General features: G+C 33.1%; 2 protein-coding genes across 2 annotated transcripts in view; one reads left to right on the forward strand and one right to left on the reverse strand.

The window, feature by feature from the left end:
* Nucleotides 1-25,538, forward strand: part of LOC149411515 (uncharacterized) — a 136,296-nt gene that overhangs the window by 102,523 nt on the left and 8,235 nt on the right. The window lies entirely within an intron of this gene.
* LOC149411516 (uncharacterized) overlaps nucleotides 1-25,538 on the reverse strand; it is a 28,866-nt gene that overhangs the window by 1,851 nt on the left and 1,477 nt on the right. The gene's annotated exons all lie outside the window — the stretch shown is intronic.

The following is a 25,538-nucleotide window of genomic DNA, read 5'->3' on the forward strand; positions in this document are numbered from 1 at the left end:
ATTGTGCTGACTATTGCAAATACCCGACACAAGTATTTGATTCGGTTACGTGATAACTCAACACACTTTTAAAAAGTGATACAAAGTCATTAGGAACGATGAGAAATTTTTTTTAAACCTAACCTAACCTACTTAACCCAGTTAATAAAGTTTTTGTTTCATCACTTTCCATGACTTTATATAACTTTTTAAAAATGTGATGTATTATAATTTTGATGATTTATCCGGTCACCATTTGATTCACTAGATAGTGCCATATCTTTCTCGAAAAATTCAAAATCAAATAAACAACGAATCGCACTAAAATTTTAAAAGCAGCTTCAAATACCTCCTTAAATAGTTCGTGAAATGTAAGTTTTTAGATTTTCACGGCCAAAAGCATTTTTGTTATTTGTTTTTGGGGTGTTATGCCGTGTTGCGCTAACTCCTTCTTTAGCCGACGTTTCGGACAGCGTTGCAGTGTCCATCATCAGGGCAGATCCGGTAGATCCGAAGATGTGATCTGCCGGATCTGCCCTGATGATGGACACTGCAACGCTGTCCGAAACGTCGGCTAAAGAAGGAGTTAGCGCAACACGGCATAACACCCCAAAAACAAATAACAAAAAAAGTTCATGAAATATGTTAACACACGAAAAAGGTAGTGAAGCGCTTTTGCGATCAAAAACTGCAATAACATTAATATTTCTAAACATTTAGTTATCTTTATTCCAATTTCATCGATGTGCTGACTTCTATACGGTTTGGTCATCAACATAAAAAATACTTTCCTGGATTTGTCCGTGGGTGGTAAATTATCCGCTATTTCGTATCGAATGGGTTAATTAATATTTATTTATGTATATTATTGAATTTAATTCCGTTTTGTGCCCAATTTATTAGAAAAGTGACAATAATTATTAGTCTTCTGTTTTTTATTAGCTGCTAATTCGTGTTAATTTTACGCTTCAATAGCTATCGATTTTTTAATGATCTTTCAGTGGATTAAGCTGAGAATGGATGCCATTACATATTTAGATACCTATAACCCGAAGATTTGTATTCCTGCGTAGAAGAATTAACAAGATAAAACTACATACATATTGTGTTAATCAGATAAATTTATAGTCTCACACAAATTCGTCTAACTCGAGTATGTGATCGTGCAAAGGCTCCCCCATCTTATTCTTGTTCATTACGCTATCATATCAATGTCGGAAAGGCAAAAGGGCGTAACCGACAATTTAGTCAAATGTGATTTAAATATACAGTTTTGATCAGACAAAAATTCTAATCAAAATTGTACAATTTACTCATTTTCGACTAAATTGTCGCTTACGCCCTTTTGCCTTTCCGGCGTCGATATGTTATTTTTGGATTTCTATTTTCTTAAAACGACTGCTCATTCAAGAAGTTATCTTAGCGGAGTATGCAGGTTCAAGGAGAAAAAAGCTCCTGTTAAAAAAGTGACAGCGTGCTAACTTCCTAATAAAATATTAGTCATTCAGAATATATCGAGAACACGTATTCTTTTTCTAATGGATAATCATGACGGGATGCTAAAATATAAGTATTTCAGTATCAATGTCAGCATTTGTATGAACACGTGTTCCGCCGTCAGCATAAATCCTTTGCTTTTGACTAATGCTTTGTTAGGAACTCCTCAAATTCATTCGTTATATGCCCGCAGTGCCATTTTTATTAGGAAAAAGAATAATTTTACCAAATTTTCATATCAGCTAGTTTTCTCCGTGCAACGAATCGTCCTGGCAACGAATAACCAAACATTTAAAAAGTTTCTTCTAGGTACGTAGGTACTAAATTAAATGTGGATGATGTTGCTTGTGCAATAATGGAGGACTTTGCTACCAAAGGAATCGAACGCACGATGTCTGGAACGCACGTACCTGTCAACTCAGGCATTTACCTGCCCAAACTATTATACAATATTTGTTTATTTTCCTGAGAGAAAATATTTCAACACCCTTTCGCATAAAAATATAGAGATTAGGATGCTGTGCGAAGGTTAGTTTTTGGAAATTAAATAGATACACGTGTCGAAGGAGGAGAGAAGGCGTTTGAGCAAAAAACGAGTCGTTTTTTTTTTTTTTTTCTAGATTCTTATTTGCAATGAAGTGGTGAATCATTTAAATTTACTGAATTTCAAGTTATTGTTATTTATACAAATATAACGGCGTCATATGCGTCTCACAATTTTACAACGTATGGGTATTTCAAATTTTACCTGGCTATTATAGACTTAGAGGTCTTGTATTTTCCCGGTAGAGTACCTAAAAACCATACTAAAATTGCAACACAAAACAAGTCGTTACAATATAAATGTCCAGTAGGTACCTACCTGTTAACAAACTCCATAGAATCTTAGCAAAATAGTATTCGGCAAAGTTAAGGACAAAATTTCATGGTTAATTTCACGATTTTCCGCTTAATTAACAATAACTATTTGGCCGTGAATAATTTGTAGCATTTCATAGACAACTTATGAAAAAATACACTTTTTATGACGCGCCCAGTGGTGCAAGAATGCGGGAAATTTATATCGTTTTTACTTTAGTCAGGCTGATATAATAATTATTTTACGAAATCATTTATTTTTTATTGGATCCTCTATTGAGAATCCAAAGGTCGAGGTTCAGATTCTCTGCGTGCACACACAATTTATTCACAGATAATTTATATTAAGAAAATAATGCCATAGTACCTACCGCTGGCTCCTGGAAGTTATGCGTTATTCACTTTTTTATTATTTCTTTTAAGGCGATGCACTACGTCGTGTAATATTTTAAATCGAGCCGCTATCAATAACACCCCTTACGTAGATGGTGATAAGGTTTAAATTCCCGCTTAAAACCATCCGCCTGTTTTGATTTATGCAAGAAAAAAACATGGCCAAAAAGTGCCTTTTATTTTATTTTATGGATGTTCAGGCATAAATATTAAATTTTCTAGCGATCATTTTACAAATAACTTAATTTGCCACATTATACCTACAACAAAACCATAACCGAAAATGAGATTTTGAACTTTAAAGCAGTTTTCATAGGCCTTACACATTATTTTTTTTCTGGGCTTATAAAAAGACTTATCTAAAAAACACTCGATTATTTCATAGGCCAAGATGTATTCTACTTGCAGTATTTAATTAAAAAATCTGAAACATTTCCAGGCGACCAAATTTTCAAACCAAAAACACATGATTTAGCATTACTACGTAGTGCATCGCCTTAAGTATTAACTGTGTGTTGTGTGTATGTTTCTCTTCTAAATTTTTTGTATATTGTGCAAAATTCTTAAATCTTTGGTCTAACTTCTGTGGTGGACATCGATATGTAAAATTGATTAAAACCTTTCAAAAAGATGTTTTAAAGGTATTATAAGTGATATTGATCAAATTTAAACAAAGTTTGTTCATACAACACGTCATCGAATGCATTTAGTCCCCTTTGATCCCAAATTAAGAGTCAGTGAACCTGCCTCAAGTCTACGAACTTATGAATGACAAATTCCAACCACCAACAAAAGAATTACCCGAGTCCAGAAACCAGTAATTTCGTAGCAATTCAATTCACTCTTTCTCAAAGTAAGCACTAATCATATGCCGTGGGGCATGGACTGTGGGTGTGTATGTATGTACATACCTAGTCCTTAGCCGATTATTATCATTGACGTCATGTGTTTCATTGTTAGTTTTTTTTATTTCATTTTATTTGAAGTTCAATGTATCCTTTCGAATTATGAATGATTCAAATTACATTCACAGAAATCTTTATATTCACTTTTTGTCTCATCTATTAAATAAAAGGTCTTTCAGGAAAACTTTTCTTATCTGTTTGCTAAATAGCTAAAACACTCTAAATGGTAGCTCTGACGCCTCGAAATTCGTACAGCATCTTCTGACAGAAAAAAAGATTTTTTTCACTTGTTATTTATAATAATAATAATAAATAATATTTGGCTAATTTATATAGCACAGTTTTCGTGAGAAATCACCTCAAGGGCCTATATCGTGACCTACAGAACTTTTAAGTGTTTCTTTAGGCATAAGAACATTTTTCATTACGTTTGGAAACAAGTCCGGTATTTCAAGTCGGTAACTTGTGAATCTACATCGCAGTTTGGGTATCTTTTTTATCTGTCGATAGGGGATTGATGTCGATTAAATGCTTCGAAGCATTGAACCAACTTTAAATGTGTTTCAACCCTTTTACTGCGAGTTTCCAAACACATTGTACGATGTATCTTAATTTTTTTTAGATGTGCGTAGTTGGTACTTTCTAATTTATCATGTTTTTCAATGGAAAAGAAGAATTTATCGGAAAAATAAATGCTCTCGTCTTTGTCTGGAGCCAGTGGAACTCTTGCATCCCCAACATCGGAATTGCTGTTGTGAGGATAAATAGTAGTTTGGAGCAGAAGAAGAGGATAAATAGGAAGGTTTAAAATACCTAGCTATTAAGATCTAGTCATTAAACACGGCTAAAAACATTTCTACCAACGTTTCGATTCTGACAGGTGATCTTTCACCATCAGCTTGCAGGTTTCAGTTAAAATGTAGTTCCCATCAAATGAAGTAGTAATCGATTACATTTTGAAAAAAAAGCTACCCTTCGTATCAAAGCATTTGTTGCTAACTAATATTTGTTATTCAGACTCATCACAAAAAAACGTTGAAACCTATTCATCCCTCAATAAACTAACAAATCAACTGTTGAACACGCAACGTCTTCACAGTTTTCAAACATTGGTACCGTGACCAATCGGGGTTGCGCAAAGTATTTTGTGTTTGGAGGTTGTAGTGTGGAACGTGGGTGGTAGGATATGAGGATAGAAGGGAAGACAAAGGGTGGCAGGTTGTTTGGGAATCGATCCGATGCGCGTACTTAGAACACCTGAGAAGATGTTTTTGAATGGAGAGATGAAAAAATAATGACGTGCAAAAACAATTTAGTAGATCATTTGAATATTTTGAATTTTGGTTACTTTAACTAACCCACACAGTAACGCAACCAAGCCATCATTTTCTATTTACATAAAGATATTGTAGTTTTGGTTTCAAACTTCACTTTTCAGAAATACTTTCATGGTATATTTTTCTAACTGATTTAACAGTACTATATCATGAAGCAAAGACATCCACAGCTCTTGGATGTAGGTTCATCACATTTTGTGCTGAAAATAGATGCATGGCTAACATGCCAGATAGAAAAAGTTGTGCAGATTGGAAAAAGCAAGAGCTTACCGTTCTTATTTTATTTTTTGAAGAATATGTAAATTCATATATATTATAAAAATCCACCTTGAGACTCATCTAAAAAAACTATTTAATGAACCTGTTAACAATCAATGTCTACAATGATTCATCAAATACCCTTTGGTGTACAGAATTATGTCCATTTCAACAAAAAGTTTCATAATAAATTCATGCAAATTAAATATTTTAAGGATTTTCTTGGTCTTTGATTTCCTTCTTTACTCACAATAAAATACGGTAACCTTACTAGTTGTACGATGCGTTTACGTTACGTATTAACAACTCATAAAAGGTTTAAAAAAACACTCTTTACTTTACCGATATATTTTCATTTTAACGATAGTTTTGATTAAAAAAATTAAGCTCTTTGCTTGGTCTAAAACTTTCTTATTTCTTTATGGCAATATACTGCATCCTCGACAGTTGTACCATGCGATGACTGACGACGGATGAGCGTCGGATGACAGTCGGATGACGCACTGACAGAGACTTGATTGAGCGGGTCTCTACGTTTGAAGCCGCTGAAAGGTGGGCTTTGTGGAGCTTTTATGTGACTAATTTGGGTAAATGGAAACGTCGTCAAACCGACATTGTGGCAGTTGTGTACAGTTAGGAAGAATAGACACGTATGAACTGAGCTTTTTAACGGGGTATGTAGGGACAATATTAAAGAATTTTATCGCACTAATTATCACAAAATAAACCGTATTTTTATGTTTCCAATGTACCATAAGTTTTTATTTAACGTATTTTCTGTAGGATTTAGATTTGTATTGAACCTAACGAAGATGTGTATAGACGAATTATGTTGCACAAAAACTTAATAAGAACAATGCACCATTTTTATAAGTGTAGAGTTAATGATTTCTAAAAAAGAGCAGTCCTAAATTGTTCCTTACAGTAGATAGCTAGATACAAGATCCCACCCCCTACATCGGTCTTCCGCGGCTATACTATTAAATTATTCTGTTCGTAGGTAATATTGGTTGTTTTCTGAATTGACATTATGTTCAGAAGAATTTTTTGAAAGAATAGGTCCCTTCTGGTTAGTTAAACCTTACAACAGAAAATGCTAGTTTATAGATCACATTATCTTGAACAAAGGTCTCTCTGTAGACAAGCTGTCTAGTGAAATAAAATATTCATCATAAACTCCCAAATTTTATCCAATATTGACCAATTTTAACTATTCACGTTGAATAACTACACAAGAACACCTGGGTATTCTCAATAATGTCAAAACTAATTGCTCTTCTAAAATGTGAACACACCTAAAAACGCAATTAAATAGGTAACTAATTCTAAAGAAAACACTAAAATTCCAATGTTCAGTTTTTAATTTACAATCAAATAGCTATAAAATTCAAATATTACCACAAAATTCCGACATTCTTCCGTTTCTTAATGACTGGCAAAAATTCTTATCATTGGTTGCAAAAAATAACATTTGTAAGTTATATTTATGTTTAAGGTTAAAATAATAGGGTTCCTTTCAAAGAAAATGACAAATATCTTGACAGATAAAAATACGAAATATTATTTACGAATCTAAACCATCAAAATTCCTAGAATTCCTATTAATAAGATGACTTCAAGTAATTAACAGAAGGGATATAATATTTATTTATTTCAACATTTCTTGTGTGTCAATTGGTAGTTGTTGGGGTCATTATTTTTGGAGACCAAACACAGGCAAAACAACAACAATATCGATCTGGATAGTGTGATTTAGCAACGTACCTACCACCTTCTTAAACTTATGTTTTAGATTGGTCAATTTAGAATTATGACAACAAATAATGAGTTGTTGGATAAAGAGTGGCTTGGAGGGTCTTTGAGAGAGTGGTCGTGATCCCAAAGGTTTTAAACCTCTTTAATACCAAACTTTTGTAGTAGATATTAATTTTTATTAATCTTCTTCTTCTATGCACAGCGGAGAGAGTTGAGAGGTGGAGGTCGAATTGAGATGCTTTCAGCGAGTCGACAGCATCGGTATCTCCAGAAAACCGATGATAGTACAGTATAAAGTGGGTAGGAATCTAAAGATCAATGTGACCAGGAGTTACAGACGAATGATCTATCCCTCCCGCTGTTGCGCAAGGTTACGGATCAAGAGAGACCAGCCGGAAAGGTCTCCCCAAACCAGCCTCTCCCGATCTGGCACGCCACGCATTTGGTGGGCAGGCGCACCCTGAACACATCTAGCCCGATAAACCCGGGCACCCCTGCAGAGAAACACTTGGGATGACCAATGGATGGCAAAGGTGTTGGTTATCCAAGAATTCTGAAGAGCCTCTTGCGAAGAATTGCGTAGTTATCTACTATAAAACATATATGGAAAATACACTTGATAATCTGGACACTAAACCAAACTTTGGTACAAAAGATAGCGCTTTTGAAATATGGTTATTTAGATGCATTCTCAAAATGCCCTGTAGAAACAAAGAAACCAATTTGATCGAAATACGTGAAATTGGACTGGATAAAATAAGAAAACTTCAACATATAGCTTTATAAGTCTGGTACTACTGCAGTACATACCAATGAGTTATTTACAGTCTTCAGGACGAAGATTGCCCTGGTGGTAGCCAACCTCCGATAGATTGGACAAAATAATGCTTAATACAGAAGCACTCTTATTGTTACATTGATTTTGTAACCTATGTACACTCTGAATCATTTTAACATTAGTATAACCATTGTCCCGAAATTAGAATTGTTACAATCACAATGAAGTATCTAGCATTTTTATACAGACAGTCAAATTAAAATATATGACTCGTGTAAGCAAAATAACACAGCGATAATCATCATTCTTTGGTCGCATAATGAAAGAAAGAAGTATACAATAAGAGAATAAAGAAGAATTTACACCGTAGAACTAATTTAAATGTTAGCAAATGACTAAAAACGAAAGAACCCCGTTATTATAATGTTTGTGAGGTGGTCGGGCATCCATTCTGTCTTTTTCTTCTTCTTCTTTTCTTGTTGCTAAAGATGGTCGTTTTTTCTCGGCCGTAAGTGTCGGGGCTGTATTACAACAGAAGGTTGTTATGGGAATACGAAAATAATCACATTAATAGTGAGAATATTTGAGAAAATGATAAAAGCAAAGTTTTCGTAAATTATTGTTATTGATCGTTCGAAACTCATTTAAACTGATTGTTTGTAATATAGATATGTACCTTATGTATGTACCAAATAATGTATACATATACAAATAATGTACTGTGTATCTTTTGCCGACCATTTTTTAACTTAACGAAAATGAGTTCTTATATGGTTCTTCATGACGCGATAGCATTTTTTATTTGAGTTGAGTGAATCTCTTTAGCAAATACTCTAGATCCGTAAGCTCTGGCGTCATGAAATTTTTTAATTTATTTTTTATTTTTATTAAAAGTATACAATACATAATATAGTATATTATATAAAGCATTGTACTCCCAGGAGTTAATAAACTCATTGCGGGAATGATACGCATTACATGAAACATATAGCTGTATGTATTAAATGGACATATGATGGGACATAGACAACATTATTATTTCAGATAGTCTTAATAAGATGAAGTTTGAGCATGTTAGTTTGGGTCTTTTTACATTGACTTGCACATTTGATCTCGTTGGGTAGTTGATTATATTTTGTGTGAGCTATGTATTCTAGGGATCTTAGTCCATATTTTGTTGATTTGATTTTTGGTATATGTAGTTTGTTGTGATTTCTTGTGTTGTGTTGGTGTACGTCGTAATTGTAATAGAGTGTAGTGTTGGAATGTGCCGAGTGTTGAATTACTTGTAATATAGTTTTCGTTATTTCAAAAGTGGGAATGGTATTAAAAGGAAGTATTTGGGTGTTTATGTAGATGTCTTTGACATGTGTGTTCCAAGGTAAACTGAAAATATTTCGCAGGGCTCTATTTTGGACGACTTGGATTTCTGAAATCATTTTTTTTGTAGCAAATCCCCAGATTCCGGCGAGATATATTAGATGTGAGTGAATCATAGATATAATATATATATAATCATGAATCATCATCATAATCAATTCTTTTTGTCCGGTACTCTGAAGACAACGCAAATATTTAGTCAGTACACAATTTGACTTCCATCATGAGTTAAGAGGCTGTGAAATATCGTTCTGCGTGTGCATTACATTATAACCAGTTCAAAAAGAAGAAAAAAAATGGTTTTCATAACTGTTAATATTTTTACTTGTAGCTTTAAAAGAACTTACTTAAATCTATGTATTAGTAGGTATGTTGCATTTATTTCTGAAGCATTTTCTTATACGCATTCATTAAAAAACAGTTTCTAAGAATGCGTCTAAAACAAAACAATTAGCATATATTCGCAATACAATCGAGAGAACCTCCTCGCGTGTCTTGTGGCCTCGGTCGGCTTTCGGCTCACTTCAAAGGAGTCAAAGGAATATGTTATTAGTCACACCTGAGAATCGAGGTGCGCATTACACATGCGCAGAACCTCATTCTAGCCCGTTTTATAATACGTTAATACGTTTTTTTTACCCCGGATTCCTATACAATACACGCAGAATCCGAAATATGCTGTATGGGAGATACAATATGCAGTATAAGAGATGATGTTATATTCTGTACAGAAGATATAATATATCATCGGGTAATTAGCAAAGGTGTGGTCCTCACGGAACAGGGATACAATGCTTTAGGTTTGAGGTATTTCACAGGTGTTTTTACTTGTTGTTGTGGACTGATTTATTTGTTTAAAGTTTTAGAGTTTTTAGGGTGATTAGGTACAATGTTTCTTTGGCTACCTACTTTTTGATACAGATAGTTTTTGTGTGATAATATTTTTTTTAAATAAGGAAGATCTAGGTAAATTAATTTAATTCTTCATTTCATTTGAATACAATAACAGGTATGTAGTATATTTGCTGCACCTTTCACAGTGTTATTTACTTTGAGTATCGCCCTAGTAAAATAATTACATTTAGAATCGAAACGTTATTGCGTGAAATGGCTTTAGTCGTGTTTTGTAACCAGGTAGCCAGGTACTTACCCACCTTCATCTTACCCATCTCCTTCCCCTCCTCACTACTTTCAGCCTCAAAATATTTTCAAATAAAATTACATCTTTTTATAGCTCCGTTGAAGTAGTTTTTCACATAAAGAGAGCTTTCGAAATTATCAAAGAATTTTTGTCTTTTATTTCGGTAGGAGTCTTTTAATTCAATGTGCTATCAGTCGTTAAGCGTAAATCGTGTTTATACTGCTTACTAACATTAGCATCACATCTCAAAACCCAGACTGATAGAGATAGAGACTGGCACTAGTTTTTATAGAATATATATATATTTATTATTCAATACCCATAATGCTGCTATACAAATCGAACTTACAACCTCCAATCTCGAATCAATTGCTACGATAACGATCCAGAATTAACATCTAGTTAAGGCGAAGCTTAATGCCAAATCACTATTCTGATTAATCTTTATAACAATTTGGTGTACATTATGAATACCAAAAAATATGCTTTAAATAAATTGAAGGTTTCTCTATCGTTTCGCTTAAGTAGAATACAAATAAAATAATAAATTACTCAATAAAAAATATAAATGTAAAGTACTAAAAAAAATATTTTTTCAATAGAAATGTATGAACGCGTAAAGGAAACAACTTTTTTAAAATACAGTATTATATCTAAAATTATCTGTGACAATTTTATTTGATTAACTATTTTGCCTTCTTTAATTATTTACAAAATAAATAAAAAACGTTTCTAGACTCCGTTTGTCAAGCGATTTTAATGCCTGTTACCTACGATATAAGGTATACCAAGAATTTACACATTTTTGTCTTGTAGCTTCCTCTTAAGGTATCTTATTGATAACATGTACATAACCCTAGGTCTGTTTATATTTTACTAAAAACTATGTAAAACTTGAAAGAAAAAAAATAATAAGTGTGACAATTAGTATTTTATTCTACAGAATACATTGAAGGTAATCTCCGTTGTTAACAGGTAGTAACCAACCTTAAATTACTTATGAATATCATTACCCATCGTAATAATACCAGTCAATAATCCATTTCAATAAACAGGATTTGAATCGTTAACTCATTCATGGATAAAAAAAACTCATCTTCAAAGAAAGGAGCCGAAATCCACTGTCCATTGAGATGTCCAAGTTCTATAGGAATAATCAAGGTGTGTCATAAATAATCATTATTAATATGCTAAATAGAAGTAGGATTCGTCGTACTGTAGGTCCGTACATCTTGTACCTGTAGAGATAAATGAATATCAATTTTTTTAAAATAAAGCACTAAGTGCCAAAAATTTTAAACAGATATATGGTTTTAACTGGACAATAACATATTGAATTTTATGAACATTAATAAATAAATAAAGAAAACTATAAATTAACCGTCATTTTAAAGATCTGGTGAATTTTGTTTTAAATTTAAAGAAAGAATTAATTGCCACTACTAAACTAAATAGTACTATGTGCGAGTAATGGGATTCATTATTTGAAAATGCCTAAAATATTTGTAAAACTACAACACTTAGGTCTTTATACGGTTCACTAGCGATGGCACCCTATATCTTTTCTATACATTCACTGAAAAAAAAAGTTGGACTTTTTGCTTTATTTAATTAAAAAATTTAAATATTTAAAAAAAACAGTTTTTTTAGAAACTATTTCAATAGCTTTTGAATCAATGTACCTAAGGCTTATTTTTTTGACTAAACGCTGATGGGCCGAGAATTTGTGATTAACGATCCATTCTAATGTTTGAAGTGGTAAAAGTTTATGAAAAATGGGATTATTGACGATTTGATGACGGGGGTTCAAGTGATAACTCTTTATTCATGATAACTATGTTTGTCTATTAAAAGCTCTCTCTCTTCACCATGTTATGTGCTACAATGATTGTTTATTTCATTTTCTAATACTTTGGCACTTAAAACAGACACGACACGGAGCGCAGTCAAGTCGAGGCAAGCGTGTCAACTACAGTCGAGCTTCTTCAGGTAGTCTTACCGAAACTTACATTTTATTTTTTCGAAAGGTATCAAGTATCATTAGACACTAATAATGTATTTTAATCACTACACTAGACTATTACAAAAATGTAAAACGAATTTTATTTTAATTTAAGTTAGTTTGATACCTTATGTAATTATAATGCATGTTTACCTGGATGTTACGAATGTTGTCTTTATTGTTTTAAATATTGCAAACGTATAAAAATCATTATCATTTTACTCGTTTTTGTCAAGTCTCGTTGAGAACGAAGCCCTAATATTTCTATGGGAACGAAAACAAAAATTGTTTCAGATCTGATTCTGAATTTTGAGATAGCGCTTTATTACCTGGCTAGCCACGCCCAGTCATCCGTTTGAATTAATGAAACGACTCCATTCTGCTGCACTGCGGTCGCCTCGTGGTGCGGCTCTCGACACAAGCTTTTAAATAATTCGTTTCGGGTAGGTACGTATCAAGTTCCGATCAAAAAGTGAAAGCCAATCGTTGTGGAGATTTTTATCAATGTTTCCCGCTCGGCGCATTCGCTTAATTCATTGAGGAATTAGGGTAAATCAAAGTGCTTGTCTACCTGTGACCGGTCCGTGGCCGGGTTGACAAATGCGTCGGTTTCCCAGCAGACGGCATCCATGGTCGAGGGATAAGGCTCTCGACTAGCAAGCGGGAGGTCTGGGATTCAAATCACGAAGTGCGCAAGTAAATTTAATGTGATTAATTTATTTTATTTCACAAATAACTCATTGAAAATAATAAATACTATACTTGCGGCACGTTCCAGAGTGGAAGATACTCTCAGTATCGCCCTGGTGTAAGACCACCATTCAGAATTGAAACGTTGCTTTAAATGTCTTTGGCCGTGTTTGGTGACCAGATCTGAATAGCAAGGTACTTCCACACCTTCCTCTTCCCCATCTCTTTCCCCTCCCCACTACCTTCAGCTTCACAACATACCCCAATTGGGGATGCTATAGTCTCACTAGATCCAGATGATTGGGAGCAGTTGGGAATCTTGTGCGGTTTCACATAAAAAAATAAAAAGGCACAATGCGGCGTGAATTAAAGTGCCCCATCATTGCATAAGCAATGTCTTCCGCTTAGGTATGTTGTTTCAATAAACTTTTTTGTCTTTTTGTCTCTCTTTAAAAATATCTAAGACAATCTAAAATGTTGCTTGAAATGGCTTTAGCCGTGGTTGGTAATCAGATCTTAATAGTTAAGTGCTTCTCAACCTTCTTCCTCCCATCTCCTTTTCATCCTCCACTCTTTTCAGCCTCAAAACATACCCCAATTTGGGATGCCATAGTTTCACTGTTCTGCGCAGTTGTGTTCGATTAAAAATAATTACTTATGTTGCCTACTTTGTAGAAAGATGGGGACTCGTGTAAGACAATCTGGCGATAACGATCTAGTCACTGAACTAGTCACGGTTTGTAAACTATCTCATAATCAGTGAAATCATCACCACGGTTGCTTAATTTCTGATGCAGTATTGTGGAAAGCCACGCAGTGTAAAATATGTAATCATTTGACTAACATATGCTATTTTGTTATATAATATTGTCTAGGCTATATCGCTATCATGGTTATCATTGAGATACAAAAATAATCAGAGACGTGAAAGGTTTTTAAAAATACCTTTCAGACAAACATTGAAACCAAAACATTAATCAAAATTTCTACCATGAGACAGAATGAGGAGTATGTTATGTTCGAAATATATATTCGAATCCAAAAATATTGTGTAATTCTTACTGATAAATTGGGGGTTTAGGATCACAGGGGCCTTTATCTACAAAAACATAGCGAGATAAACGAAAATAAATTTTGGAATGCTCATATGCCCAATTGTATGACCAACTGATATTTCCAACTGTATCTGTATCTATCTGTATGTACTGTCCTCTATGAGTGCATCTGTGAAGCTCTTACTTCCCAACATCCTCCCCTGGCTATCTCAAGACCTGGCTAAGATATTTTATCTTTTTTATACATACTTTTCAAAACAAAGAGTCTACACAATTTACAACAGGTGACTCTAAATATTTCACATAAGGCGATGCACTACGTCGTGTAATATTTTAAATTGACTCGCTATCTATAACAACCCTTACGTAGATGGCAATAAGGTTTAAATTCCCGCTTAACACCATCCGCCTGTTTTGATTTATGCAAGAAAAAAACATGGCCAAAAAGTGCCTTTTATTTTATTGTGTGGATGTTCAGGCATAATTTTTTTTTTCGATAGTTTAATAAATAACTTAATTTGCCACATTATACAATAAAATTATAACCGAAAATAGGTTCGTAAGTAGGAGATTTTGAACTTTAAAGCAGTTTTCATAGGCCTTTACATTATTTTTTTATGGGCTTATAAAAAGACTAATCTAAAAAATATTCGATTATTTAAAAGGCCAAAATGTATTCTACTTGCAGTATTTAATTAAAGCATCTGAAACATTTCTAGGCGACCAAATTTTCAAACCAAAAACACATGATTTTGCATTACTACGTAGTGCATCGCATGTATATATATCTTCAAACATCAAAATTAGTTTCGTTCACAATTTTGCCTTCTTCTGGGCAAAATAGGTAGCTGCTATCTATTTATATAAAGTATCTGTGGCGGGCGGTCTACAAATCTACAGTTTTATTCCGAGATTGATTAAATTTTGCGAGGAAGATCACTGATTACATCTGATTTCGAAAAATTCTGCTTAAAGCCCGGGAAACTCCGTGGCTTCGACTATTATAAATTCAAATAAATTATGATGGAGAAAACATTATGTTACACAATAATTGTAGTAAAAATTAAATTAATTTTCTGCTACAAATCTTTACGACCACTCTACTCTTGCGACACTTGAAGGGGTATTATTGGCATGTCTCGTTTGGAATACATTGAAGGTATAGTAGGTTACCATAATAATGATAATGTATTGCTTGATGGACAAGCACCTACAGCCGCTGCTGGCTTCGACTCGACTTCTGAAATAAACGACTGCGTTCAATATGACTTATACATACATACATCTCAAACCCATTTCACTCGTGTCGTATAAACAAATAAATATATATGAATATAAAATATAAACATAATACGCACATGTAGTCGAAAAGCATGTAAAAACCTGTATTCAAATATATTTTATGAATAAAGAAATAAAAAAAACTATTGATAAAATAAAAGTGTCTTTGGCGGGGATTTGTTTTTTCATACAAATCCACAGTTTTATTCAGAGAAATTTTGCAAAGCAATCCAAATTTTTTTTTTCTCGAACTAATGTAAATAATCACAGGTTAACGTAAGTCATGTACGTCCCTTAACATCCTGTATATACTAGTACACATATAAACACTTTATCTGGTAAGAGAGTAAAAAATTATCACGAAAATGAAACCAGATTTTTCTCTCAACATCAGAAAAGACGCAGAAAGTTCCTACTGATAATTTTGATGAAATTTTGCACACTTGACACTGTAGTAGTTCAAAATAAGAGGAAAATTACTGTCTACGTCTGATTGAAACCCGGGCAACGCCGGAGACTTCAGCTAGTTTAGATAGACCCATGTCTTCCTAGACCAATCTGACATTTTCGATAATAGATTCACTTTTGAAACTTATATTTTCATTACGCTCCTTTCTTTTCCAATGTGTATTATTTCTCTTATCTTGTAAGTCTTTTCTTACGTTCTTTTTTATTTAGTACCTTTTTTCTAGAATATGTTCTAGATAGTGTATATCGTAATCAAATCTGTTTTCAAAATCGGTGCCCGGAGCTACACGGGTTAAACTAGCTTCCATTTGATGCGTTCCCATTAGGGTAATGGTGTGGCACTACTATATATTATACAGTTTTGTGTAAGTGTGTATGTTTATTACAGACAAATTGCTTCATACAGAGTTACTTGTCCCCTACATCGCAGTTTGCCGCCGTAGACTCACGCAGCTAATACTGCGGAAAGCAAACTAACATACCAATCACTTTTTTTTTTTAAATTGGTTCCAAAAAATACATTTTCAGGTTAGGTTAGGTTTTCAAAATGATTCCGCAAATAACAGGTAGCACCCAAGCTAACCTAACCTAACTTATCATAGCAAATTTTAGACAAACCCAAATCTAAGCTTTTCTTAATGATTTCGGGATATCTAGCACGGTCGGTTGACAATGACAGTAACTTTCATCATCAGGTCGCAAAGGAACAAACAACTGTTCACGCCGACTAAACAACACAACCGTTTATGCTACACGTTGTATAAAGACTGTAAAAGCTAAGATTCGAGTTGGTACTAATAAAAAATATCTTTAATTGGACTCCGAAAGAACTGACAACGTCGGATTTCAGTAGACCGACACGTGCAATTCCCTTCATGAAGTGAGGTTATTTCAGACAAATTATTTATATTAACTGTTACGCCGTGAATTCAATAAGAATTAGAAACGGATATTTTTCAATAGCATAAATGTTTTATTTGTGTGTGTATAAAAATATAAATCATAGAAATCAACTTTTATATTGCGCTAGCAATTAATTCAAAATAGCTATTCTCTGTGAAATATTATTTTTTTGTAAATAATTTTCTTTTATAGGATTTGATAGTTTCTTACAGATTCCCTAAATAAAAGGAAAAAATTCGAAATTTCGCATTCTTTACAATTTTTCGACGTTTTAGTAAAACTGAGTGTTTTCTTCATGTTTGAAATTAAAGATAAATGTTAATTTATTCGAAGTGAACTGCTGTTTAAACTTAAGCGATCTGTAAGTCCTCGGGATATATGATAAAATTTTATACAAAAATAAAATATACCACAAATACATTCAATCATTTTTCACAAGTAAATCGATATACAACGTGCAATAAAAAGCAAAATGAACTAATTTGGCAGAAGGTGATAAAAAGTGGTAACAGGCAAGTACCAGTAGGTACCGGTTGTGCAACGTAATAGGTGTAATACGTCTATTCTTTAGTCATAATTATGACAGGAATTGCATGTAATTTCGGTACAGCCGGTACTTAGCACGGAGATAATAATAATAATGGCAGCGGTGTCATGTTCGATCAAAGTGGTTGACTTATGCCTCTATACATTCACGCGATGAACCATGGGAATAAGGGTGAAAGTATTTTAATTTCTTTAAATATGGTGACTTGCATTTCAGAAGAATAGTTAACGACACTAAAACTAAGGACGGGTTGTTTCAGAAAATTTGAACAATTCATCAAATTTCAAAGTTGATTTTCAAATTCTGTGGTTCGATTCGAATTCTGTTATTATATCATTATTAGCCAGTTGTTTAACAAAACTGAAATAATGACAGAACTTGAATAGAACCGTCAGAAAACTTGTAAATAAATTTTGAAATTTGATGAATTGTTCAAATTCTGTGAAATAACCCGTGCTAAGTATTGTATCGTCTATTTGCCAGTAAATGCAAAAACCAAATAGCTAAATACCTGCATTAAAATATGAATAATTCTCAGGTCTCGGAGATTAGTTTAAAAAATATCAACAGCCAAAATCCGGGTTTGAGTAATATATACTATATTTTTCTTGAAAAAATACCTCTGTTCTTAAAAAAATGTGTGTTTTTATAACTGATGTTGTCTTCTACCTGAAAAAAAGAAAATTTATACAATTCGTTTGCTTCCGAATAGATGAAATGTTCAAATGGAAAACAAAGAAACAGAACATTCTTTTGAAAAATCACTTCTAATGAATCAAAATCAATAACATCCTGGTTATTATACTGGTAGAAATTCTCTGATTAAAAATTAGGTATTTACCTAATTTATATTCTTCTTCCATAAAAATCGAATTGCAGAAAATTTTCGTGCAGACGAATAGATTTTTCACATCGAAAAAAAACTAACACAACATTCTTTTAAAAAATCGCAATTTATCAAAATCTAGGACATCCTGGTAACACTGGTCAACACATTTTTTGTCCCTTTAACGAAAGTACCCAAATCCGACAGGAAATTTCACGCTGATTTCAGATATGTGATTAGTTTTTTTCTATCACATCAGGTTTTTATGGGTTTTAAGTTTTACTAAAATGTGTATTAATTCATATTTATTCGTGAGTTATCATAGATTTTTTTTATAATATGGCAAAACTAGGCTCGAATGTCATTTGAATCTCACTAACATGAAAGAGAACTATGACAACATGAAGCTGCTGTTAACAAAAATTAAATATGTAAAATACGAATGGAAAATATGTGGTGATCTAAAAGTAATAGGGCTCCTACTAGGACTGCAAGCGGGATACACAAAGTATTGTTGTTTTCTGTGCGAGTGGGACAGAAGAGACAGGAAAGACCAAGGACTGGCCTACTAGAAAGCACCTTAAACCTGGCACGAAGAATGATCAACATGCTCCCTTAGTAAAATCTAAAGATATCTTACTTCTAACCTTACACATTAAATTGGGTTTGATGAAATTTTTTTTAAAGGCTTGTCTGAGGATGGAAATGGCATGATTTACTTACAGCAAAAGTTTCCTAAGATCAGCGACGCAAAAATCAAAGAAGGAATATTCGTGGGACCACAAATAAGGGAGATCTTGACTGATCCGAATTTTATAACAGTGTTGAGAACAGTCGAGCTAGCCGCTTGGTCAGCCTTCAAGAATGTTGTCGAGAACTTTCTTAGAAGTCATAAAAGTGAAGACTATATCAGCATTGTATCTGAAATTCTCATGGCCTATAAAATATGGGATGTAACATGTCACTAAAAATACACTTCCTTCACTCTCATTTGAATTTTTTCCCCGAAAATATGGGAGATGTCAGTGACGAGCACGGCGAACAATTTCACCAGGACATTGCGGCTATGGAAAAGCGATACCAAGGAAAGTGGAGTCCATCTATGCTAGCAGACTATTGCTGAACCCTACAGAGAGACTCAAGATACTCACAAGCGCAAATCAGGAGCAAAAAAAAAAAATTTTAATTAGTTTTGAAATTTTGTTAAGTAAGTACCCGTCATACTAAGGAAGAATTATGTAAAAAAAACATCGTTAATTAATAAAAAAAACTTGACCTATAAATTTTTTTTTGTTTCATTTCGTATTTATGGATACTAAATACATATAAAAAAATTAGCCATGCTTAAGGGACTGCACTTAAAAAAATAAATGTCGACCAGTGTAATTATTCTTAACATTATACTTATTAGTTAATCAATGATATTCACCACAGATGTGAAGCTATTGCGTAGAGATGGGGAAGAGTTATTAAAAATTAACGTTTGCTTATTCCTATTTTATTAAATACATCTATTTCAATTTTTTATTTTGTTTTCTTGATTGAATTAATAAAAATAAATTAATGAAATGGAATCTTTAATGTGGAAATTAACCCACTTCCTGACATCCGATCGAGCTGAAACTCAGAAAATAGACTTGATTGACGATACATTCTATCAACTATATTGGAGACACTCATACATGCACACGCATTTTTTGAAGTTACATTATAAAAAATTACAGCAGTTAATATAAGTAATAAATCGCGGTACCATTCAATTAGGATTTGTCCTGGGTTTTAGCGGTGCTTACTCATTTTAGTCAGTCTCTGGGGAAGAAGGTTCAATAAAAAAACATTGTTTTGAACGGGTTGATTTTTTTCAATGAAGTCATTTTATTTATTTTTCTTGGGCTTGACTGAATCCATTTCTATTCTGAACCCTTTATAAAGTGTCCACTTAACCTTGTACAACATAAGATACATACGTAGCTAGGTACAATCCATAGGAACCTACCAATAACACTGCATACTACATACAATATACCGTCTGATCACTTAGTTATGAAACGCAATTTCCTTCGTTATTAACCCCCAATTTAACCAATCAAAATAAATGTCTTTTTTAACAACCATAAAAAATGGCTTTGTCATTTGCTTTGTGACATACTGAATACCTACTCTGTGTCGCATATTGATATCACTTAACTGCCATAAAAATATCATATAGTTATATAGTATTAAAGTAATTGTGTCAGTATAGTTGCGTAAAATGAACTCAGAAGAACATTATTTATAAGAATAGGATTTTAAGAGAGTGGGAGAGTGCCGTCTAATCAGAGCCCGGACGATGGAGAAAAGATGGAGAGAAATGAGAAGTTCTTATTTTTCTATTGAGAACTTATTGCTAATTTATTAAGATTCTCTTCGAATTATTGCTAATCTTGCCAAAAACGGGACTGCAGTCCCTTAACGAAAGAATTAATAGGTTTCCTGATAAACTTTTATTTAAATACGAAAAAGTTATCACAATGTCGGGACACGCCTTCATAAAAATTGTAATGTTTTCACATTTCGTTATTATTTATTATAATGGCAAATGAATGTGCATGAATACGTGTTCCGATATATTATACATAATTTACTAAAATTTTATCATGAGATTCATAATAAATTAGCAAGCCAAAAAATAATACCTTCACAACCAAATACAGACGTGGGTTAAAAAGCTAGGTATCATTTTCTAAGCAACATAGTATGAAACAGTTTGTAATTTTTCATCATTTTTTCTAGGTCTACATGCACTTATTTTAACATAGTAAAACATATCATTTTCTGTTAAACGGGGTAACTATAAACTAAGGGCGTGCCCACACGCATACAATTAATCAATACTGCATTCAGAATAATTACCCCAACTTACCACCGATCTGTAAGTCTGGAAACTTCCTGTAAATTGAGAGATATTATATTTTAAAAAATAAAAATTGTCATAGACTTTCGTTAGGAATCAAAATGCATCTCGAAATAGTCACGAGCATCTCCCTTTCCGTCTTATTCCCCATTCTACTGACTTTACGACATTCCCCAAATGGTAACGACATAGTCCCACCAACTCAGTTGGGTTAAGGCTGCATAGTACCTAAGCGTTCAAAAGAAGAAGAAAATGGTTTTTAAGGCGATGCACTACGTCGTGTAATATTTTAAATAGAGCCATCAATAACACTCCTTACGTAGATGGTGTTAAGGCTCAAATTCCCGCTTAACACCATCCAGCTGTTTTGATTTAGGCATGAAAAAAACATGGCCAAAAAGTGCCTTTTATTTTATTTTGTGGATTTTCAGGCATAAATATTTAAATATTTTCCAATCATTTTATAAATAACTTAATTTGCCACATTATAAAACAAAACCATAACCGAAAATGGGTTCGTAAGTAGGAAATTTTGAACTTTAAAGCAGTTTTCATAGGCCTTATAAATAATTTTTTTCTGGGCTTATAAAAAGACTTATCTAAAAAATACTCGATTATTTCAAAGGCCAAGATGTATTATACTCACGGTATTTATTTAAAGCATCTTAATCATTTCTAGGCGACCAAATTTTCAAACCAAAAACACATGATTTTGCATAACAGAAAACAACTGTTTTTTTTCCCATTTGAAGTAATCCCACTGAATCTTTATTGTAATGAGATATTTTTTTGAAATGCGATATCTTTTATAATTACACATTTATTCAATTTGTTTCTATCTTTTGTAACTTCATTGTATAATAACAAGTCGTTAGTCAGAATTCATCACCTGTTCTTCGCATTCACGACATATATACAGAACTGATCAACTGAGGGTACAAGCAACAACAGCAACTGAATCGTCGTTGTTGTCATGTTGCTGTAAGCGTTGTAACAACTGGCCGCACGGCAGTGTCGGGCTGTGTGTATTGGTGCAATGTAATGGCAGTTCGAGACACGAGCGAGCGTACTAACTCACACGTATAGTGTGAATGTTAATTGGGGAGGTAATTTGTGGTAGGGAGGCGCAAAAATATTTTACAAATAATTTTTGTTATTTAGTTATTTAAAAATTCAAAATTCAAAAAAAATATTTACTGCACAAAAAAAAAACAGAGTACAAAGGGTATATCTTATAGCCTATTTCTTCCAGCTAACCCAACAAATACACATTATAATGCATAACAAATTACATGTTAACAAATGTATGTAAATAAAAAATAAAAAAAACAGAGATATTTAATTTATGTAAGGTATTCATTTAAGGTGTAGTGACATTTGTATAAAATAAATGTATTTAGTGATGATTTAAATTTAAGTATGTCGATTATTTGTTTGATGCTACGTGGAAGGTTGTTGTATACTTTAATGGCTATGTAGTGTGGTCCTGTTTGAAATAAAGTTTTGTTTGCTTTTGGGATTAATATGTTTTCTGTGAACCTATTTGTGGGTATTTATGGCTTTATTTATAGTTAAACCCCATTACTACCCCCCTTATTTTGCACAACTGATTAACAACCATTTACCAGATAATAATGGTTATTTATTAGCGGTGTAAAATTTTAGATAGTAAGGACCTTAATATATAACATTTACATAACGTACTAAACTAATCAAACAGACGTTTATACCTATCTCATCTAATACACGTATACAGGGTGTATCGGCACTAACCCGACAAACTTTAACCAGCTATTCCTTAGCACATTTGGAGTAAAAAATGTTATGTGCACTTTGCTGTCCGGTAACGTTTTTTTTTAATAAAAAATTAATTAAACATATTTTCACCACATGTCACCACTGTTTTATCCTTTGTCAAAATTTGAAAGCAACATCGCAACTCTCGCGTGTTGCTGCGAACGAAGCCCGTATTACATAATCCAGTACCAGAAAAGAAATATTTTATTTAACAATAATGATTATTCACATTTTTCGTATGCGAATCACTGATTGTCTTCTTGTATTGTACACATCAGTTTTATTTTTGTATCTAAATTGTTTCACCTCTGGAATGCTTTGGTTTCACCTCTTACGCGTTTCACGTATTAAATAGTCTAATTTTGAAACTAAGAAACTAATTAGTAGATTTCCTGAATTTATAATCGAAGTCCAATAATTCTGAGCACTTTTAAAAACAATTTTCCTCACTTAGGTACTTATCAATAATAATAATTGGATTATTTGAACAGCGCCGTTGTTTTTTAAATCACCGTAAGTGCTCTGTCAAAATGTTACTTGCTAGGCTATCCTACAACGTATATTTTTTAATAAATTTAGTTATTTACAACTTCGCGGAATGTGATTTATGAATATTATTGCTTATGTTAAAAGCCTTCCAGAATTACCGGAATATAACGAGCAGCTTGACACACTTAAGTTTATTTCCACTAATTTGAAGGTACAAAGAATGTATAGTTTTAAAAACAATCCCGATGAATCAAAAAACGGTTCATATAAAACTGCTGCGCAACACACTGAGACAAAGGAAAGCACTCACACAAACGTCATGACTGCATTGGATTGACCACCTGCAAATGAATGCTGCCAGATTGCTAATTTATTTAAACAATAATTATTAAATTTTATTTAAAATATCGCAATTTTTTTAAAAAATCGACAATAAATTACAACTATAATTTAAAAAAAATATTCTTAACCCCACGCTTTTTCGTAATTGATTAATTAATTCAGAATTTAAACGTTGCTTGAAATGACTAGCCGTATTTGGTGACCAGATCTGAATATCCAGGTTCAGAATTTAAACGTTGCTTGAAATGACTAGCCGTATTTGGTGACCAGATCTGAATATCCAGGTTTAGAATTTAAACGTTGCTTGAAATGACTAGCCGTATTTGGTGACCAGATCTGAATATCCAGGTTCAGAATTTAAACGTTGCTTGAAATGACTAGCCGTATTTGGTGACCAGATCTGAATATCCAGGTTTAGAATTTAAACGTTGCTTGAAATGACTAGCCGTATTTGGTGACCAGATCTGAATATCCAGGTTCAGAATTTAAACGTTGCTTGAAATGACTAGCCGTATTTGGTGACCAGATCTGAATATCCAGGTTTAGAATTTAAACGTTACTTGAAATGACTAGCCGTATTTGGTGACCAGATCTGAATATCCAGGTTCAGAATTTAAACGTTGCTTGAAATGACTAGCCGTATTTGGTGACCAGATCTGAATATCCAGGTTTAGAATTTAAACGTTGCTTGAAATGACTAGCCGTATTTGGTGACCAGATCTGAATATCCAGGTACTTCCTCACCTTCCACTCCTTCCCTTAGCCATAAAACTTACCCCAATTCAACATAAAAATTGTTTAAATTATCGGATGTAATGAAATGCATAATAATTAGACCCCAAAATACTTAATTATTCAGGGAAATAAACCCCTGAGTCATCAGTTGGAAATACCAACGACATTAAGTGAAATTAACAATGCAATAATCCTATTATTGAATTGTTTAAAATTTCACTTAATTATTAGCATTAGCAAATAATATTGGGATTAGCAAATAATAATTTACGACAATTTACTCGGAAATCAATAAAGCCAGAATAATAAAAAAAGAAAGTTATCACTTACGTCGTCTGTAAGTGGCTTTACCAAAGTTTGATAATGCCGTCAGAAGGTGAAACAGCTGTCACGCGTAATAATAATTACAACTAGCAGAACTTGTTTATAAACACACTGTTTTTATAAATTTTTTAATAAGACTGTTAAAATAAAAAAAATCTCTAAATTGAAATGGAGTTCTACAAACTAAACTTAAAATCAAATAAATTTATTGCGAAGGTTCAAAGTACTGTACTGTAATATTATATTAAATAATTTTTACGTGTTTAATTATTGTTTAAAGTCAGATTAAAGCGATTAAAAAACCCACCTGGCAATTCTTATTCGAGTTTCGTTGTTTTTACGTATTGGCGCGCTTACAAGCATCAGTCGTCTCATTTTTAACCATTAATATTTAGTGTGTAGGAAAGAGAGAAGACGCTTTTCGACACACTTGTCGAAAAACTTGTTGAATGCCGACGGGCATACTCTTCTACAGATTTTATTAAATATTGATATGTAGGTAATATTGATGTGTAAATGAATGACATTGTGAGAATTTTACCAATAAATAATAAATGAAAATGCGGACATGTAGTTTATGTTAATTTTTTTATTGGAGCATTTGTTCGAAGTGACTACCATTATTTTCGATGCAAGCGTGTAGTCTTGTTATATTTTGATTATTTAAGTTTGCAGGATTTGCTTTAATTTCTGCAGCGGCTTCCATCACTCGTTCGAGCAGTTGCTCTCTTGAGGCTATTGGCTTAGCATACACTTTTTCCTTGAGAGCCCCCCACAGGTAGTAATCCAGGGGGGTCAGGTCGGGTGATCTTGGTGGCCAAGCAATGGCCGGACTTCCACGGCCTATCCAACGACCAGGAAACTCGACATCCAAGTAGTTCCGCACGGCAATCGAATAGTGTGGT

Source organism: Hesperophylax consimilis, chromosome 25, assembly GCF_061612785.1.
Source record: "Hesperophylax consimilis isolate HC1 chromosome 25, BYU_Hcon_1.0, whole genome shotgun sequence".
Lineage (NCBI taxonomy): Eukaryota > Metazoa > Arthropoda > Insecta > Trichoptera > Limnephilidae > Hesperophylax > Hesperophylax consimilis.